Here is a 5,329-nt window from a genome sequence, read left to right on the forward strand (position 1 = left end):
CGACGACACACTGCAAAAAGCTACAGATTACAAACTTCCATTAAAGGCTCCAACATCAATAAGTCAAAACCTCCTGTTTTGTTCTGTGTCTGTTTTAGACTAGACTTACGCAACCAACAGCATAATCTTGATCCTTTTGGGTAAATCCTTCACCCAATAAACAGAAAAAAAAATTGAAGAAACATTCATCACTGTCTGTGTAGAAATAAACAAAACCCACAACAGCAGCCTGGTGCCGACATCAGAGTTGAAGTGACCTGAATGTGTCTTCATTAGATAACAAACAGGATCGCTCTGTTAGCTGTCTTTTTCCTGCTAAAAAGGAAGCAGAAGTCTCCAATGCAGGAATAATCTTGTTTACTTTGGGGACAGTATGGAGGCTTAGTTGGCTCTCTCAGAAGGCCTTTCCTGTCTGCACTATTTATGCTGCAGCAGCAGACTGTAAAGGTACCGGCTTCAGATGTGTATATTCTTTGTCAAAAGATTAGTTTTCTTACTTTGGTTGTAAATTTTAATCTGACATACATATTTTTAAGAAACTTCCATTTTGCTTCTTGCTTATAAAAGCTGCCCACCTGTTTGCCTCGACCCCCCCTCTGGAGACCCATCCTTTCCCCACCAGGCCCTCAGCCCTGTCGCCTTCTGACAGATGAGTGCAGTCAGAGGTCWTTAAGGGCCTTGCCTCAGTGATCAGCCCTGCTTCCTGTTTCCAGTCTACAAGAGCCGTCATCCTGCAGTTCAGTAAGCCTCAAAAACAGCAGTTAGCCTCAGGCTCAGCCGTCCAACTCTCCCAATGAAGTAAAACTGTCTTTAAGTTGTCTTTTTAGTCTTGTAACTCGTAACCTTCCCAACAAGCCGCAAGCTTGGCTCTGCTGGGTCCGTTGCATAACAGCAGCAACAACATGTTGGAATGCTGAAGGCCTCAGAGCRCTTACACAATACTGATTGCATGCTGACTCTGACTGTAAACTCTGTTTGATTCAGTTTTATGCAAAAAGCTTTATTCATTCCAGAAGGTTGATTAAAAGGTTCACAGAGCAGGACAAAACATACATCATGCGATATAGCAGGACATGTATCATTTTTTGCAGACTTTATATCACAAAAAAACTTTAACAAAACAACCAAACTTTCACTAAAGTTGCTTTATTATCACCCTCTGCAAAATGTGAGCCCGTTTTCTGTACTGTTAGCAATTCAACCTGGAGAGACTCACACAAAGACAGACTGAAATTAGGAAGTAAATTTGTTGACATGAAGGACAGTTTGGCRCTCAGACCCCGGCAGAGGATGCGAGCGCTGTGAGATGATGTAAGCTCCGATGAGCTGCTTGAGATTAGTGGTAGGAGTATTTTCTTCCCCCCCGGGGCCWGACACTGGTGGTGGAGGTCAAAGGTGATAGAAGTCTTTGGAAGCCAGAAGATGAAGGTTGGAGGAGGGGAGGTGGAAGGTTGACSTTYGGCTGRCAAGCGGCCGGAGTGATTTCAGAGGACGCTTTTATCCACTGACTGTCAGACKCTGATTGGATRAAGCTGTGCTTGTGACGCAGTGGCAGGATGGAGCAGGTGAGGTCAGTTAGTCTTCCAGAGTTGAATTTTCATCTAAACTCCATAAGAACTCATAAAAGAACAGATTTTAAGGAGACATTCAGAGTTAACCCCCAGTTTTATCCTCTTGAGTTTCAAACTTCTTCTTTGAGCTCATTTTTCATTTCCCCTACCTATTAAGGATTTGTAGAATCTCATAAATATAAAAACAATTGACAACTAACTAATTAACAATAAAGTATTCAAAATGTGTTTTTTTTCTTTAGTTTAAATTTTTTAATTAAACTTGAAATCTAGTCCCTCCAAATAAGGGCAACCAGTCCAAAACCAATGTCCTCAACATTAATGTAGAAGTTCTCAGGAAGTTATATACATAAATATATTTTTAATTATAAATAATTATGTAATAAAAATAAAGTTAGGCAGCTYAGTGGCACAGATGGTAGAGCTGTTGCCTCTTAGCAAAASGGTTGCTGGATCAAATCTCRGCCTGGAAGTTCACATCTTCTCCTTGTGCGTGAGTGTGGGGAGAATGACCCCCAGATGGCTGCTACCKCTAATTTACCTTGTGTCAACTTAGTCAGTTTTACAGATAGTGGGTTAAAACTTGGTGTGGCTGAGCATCATTGCTGCATACTACGCATCATCTTTGTACAAAACTTTTATTAGTAACTGTTGAATTTGACAATCTTTGTTAGCAAAATATTTCACAAACCAGAATTTGAAAAACATTTTCAGAAAGTAATTTTACATGATACATATGCAACTGATTAACTTTTGGGATCAATTAAATTCAAGTTGGTCAATAAAGCACACTTCTGAGCCTCCCTGGTAAGGTCTGTTTAGGGGTCCTGGAGAGGAGGGTCCATCAGATAGTTGAATCTCAGATTCAGGAAGATCAGTGTGGTTTTTTGTCCTGGTCGTGGAACAGCGGACCAGCTCTACACGCTCAGCAGGGTCCTGATTGGTGTGTGGGAGTTCGTCAAACAGTCTACATGTGCTTTGTGGGCTTGGAGAAGGCATTTGACCGTGTCATTCGGGGACTCCTGTAGGGGGTACTCAGTGAGTATGGGATACCAGTTGATACGGGCGGTTAGATCCCTGTACAACCAGTGTCAGAGTTTGGTCCACATTACCGGTAGTAAGTCAGACTTGTTTCCGGTGAGAGTTGGACTCCAACAAGGTTGCCCTGTGTCATAGATGCTGTTCATAACATTTATGGACAGAATTTCTAGGAGCAGCCAAGGTGTTGAGGGGATCCTTTTTTGGTGACCTTAGGATCACATCTCTGCTTTTTGAGGTGAATGTGATCCTATTGGCCTCATCAGATCTTAATCTCCAGCTCTCACCGGAGCAAATCGCAGTCGAATGTGAAATGGCCGGGATGAGGATCAGTGCCTCCAAATCTGAGACCATGGTCTTCTTGAGCCAGAAAAGGGTAGCGTGCCACTTCCTGGTCAGGGAGGAGGTCCTGTCCCAAGTGGAGGAGTTTGTGTCTTGGGGTCTTGTTTATGAATGAGGGAAGAATGGAGCGGGAGATCAACAGGCAGATTGGTGCTGCATCTGCAGTAATGCGGGTGCTGTAGCGGTCTGTCGTGGTGAAGCTCTCGGTTTACCGGTTGGTCTACATTCCTACCCTCATCTATGGTCACGAGCTTTGGGTAGTGACAATAAAACAAGATTGCAGATATAAGCAACTGAAATGAGTTTCCTCCACAGGGTGGCTGGACTCTCCCTTAGAAATAGGGTAAGCTCTGTCATCCAGGAGGGACTCAGAGTAGAGCCGCTGCTCCTCCACATCAAGAGGAGCCAGTTGAGGTGGCTCGGGCATCTGGTTAGGATGCCTCCTGGATGCCTTCCTGGTGAGGTGTTCTGTGCACGTCCCACTGGGAGGAGGACCAATGGAAGACCCAGGACACGCTGGAGGGACTATGTTTCTCAGCTGGCCTGGGAACTCTTTCGAATTGGCTGGGGAGAGGGAAGTCTGTGTCTCTCTGCTTAGGCTGCTGTCCCCACAACCTGACCCTGAATAAGTGGAAGAAGGTGGATGGATGGATGGATGGATGGATGGATGGATGGATGGATGGATGGATGGATGACAAAGCAAATTAACATTAACCAACACAAGAATGGCTATAACTTAATTTAACAGATAATGAGCTAGAATTTGATGTGGTAGTAGCTGAAGTCTTACAATAACGCATAAGATAAAGCATAAAGTTTAAAATTACCTTACGTAGTTTAAAATTCTGTTGTGAAAGGAGGTTGGTGATAAACATCCCTTCAATGCTTGAACTTTATTTGTAAAATAAATAGCAGGAAAGTTCTTGATTAAAACATTTTGAAGGAGGTTAAAGGCCCTGTCACACCATAACATTTTAGACAACTTATGAAAAGTGTGTCCAACACTAAAGATGTCTAAGCTGAAGATGGAATTGAAAAAAAAAATCTCCTGGAAGCCTCTTTTTGGACCTATACATTCTGTAATGCTAACAATTAGATTGATCGTATTATAGTCAATAAGAGTAAAATGGGCCTAACTAAGCTTTCACAAGTTTGCACAAGCTGAAAATGTTATAATGTGTCAGGGCCTTAAGAAGCAGAGCAACTGTGAGAAAATAGAAAAGTCACCTTTTTTACTGCAGTGAAGTCTGCATCCTGAAGGGAGCCACTACAGAGGAGACAGGATGTGAATGAGATCCCGTAAAGACTGATTTCACGCTCTGCTGTGTACATAYGGCGGAGCTGGCTCTTACAGGGTGTTGAATAATTCCAGTGCAGACATGAACACAGTGTTCAGGAGACACTTTCTCTTCTGCAGGCTGATGAGGTGAAACCAGCACATAACGTCATTATATTTTCAATGAGGAGGGGGGCATGTCCAATTGCCCTTGCTGACCCTGAATGATCTCAGCAACCACTGCATCTGTTTGTTAGGGGAAGTTCACTGTTATGTCTTATTTTTATTCCCATATACATAAAAACATCTATGTAATCTTACAAGCTCTCTCAGCTGAGCCGTGAAGCTGAATGAGAGCTGAAATCAGAGACAGGAGTGTCATTCCACCATAAGACAATTTGGCTGCAAGGACCTGCAGTCATCAGTGTAAAAGATGATAAGAAGGGGGCAGATGAGAGCCAGATGAGCTGAGAAAATATCGGAGAACGTGCTGCTAACACCCTCCTGACCCTGTTAGTGCMGACGTCCACAAGCCACAGGTTGAAGGCAGCTGCTGAGTTTCTCATCTTTCTGCAGCTGATCTCTTCTGAATTCTGGGAAAAACAAATTCAAAGGCAAATCAGATTGTGGTGCTAATGGTTAGGAAGCCTGTCTTTAGATGATATTTAAATATTAAATATGTATCTTCTTTCTTTTGCAAAGTGAAGAGAATCCAGCAGTGATTTTTTTTTACCTTGGTATTTTCTCTCCAGTTTCAAACAAAAACGAGCAGAGAGCTACTAGAAACGTTTGAAGAYGTCAAAAAAGAGATTGACTTCTTCCAATTTTGTAGAAAAGTGCTTCTGAAATCTCCACAACTTTTGCACTAAGAGATAACCACTTTTTAGTGAAACTTTGACTATTTATTTTAAAGCTGTGAACAGAAAGTGCAGTCATGGGGACTATAAGAGAGAAAACAAGTGCTTTACAAGTAAAGAAACATTCTTGTAAAATGTGAACTGCTTTGTCAACAGTTTGAAAAAGAGTCTATGGGATTAATTCGAACAACACATGGCACTGGTATTTTCCAAGTTAAACAAAACAAAAGACTGACTGTCATGAT

The sequence above is a fragment of the Austrofundulus limnaeus genome, unplaced genomic scaffold, assembly GCF_001266775.1.
Source record: "Austrofundulus limnaeus strain Quisiro unplaced genomic scaffold, Austrofundulus_limnaeus-1.0 Scaffold130, whole genome shotgun sequence".
Classification (NCBI taxonomy): domain Eukaryota; kingdom Metazoa; phylum Chordata; class Actinopteri; order Cyprinodontiformes; family Rivulidae; genus Austrofundulus; species Austrofundulus limnaeus.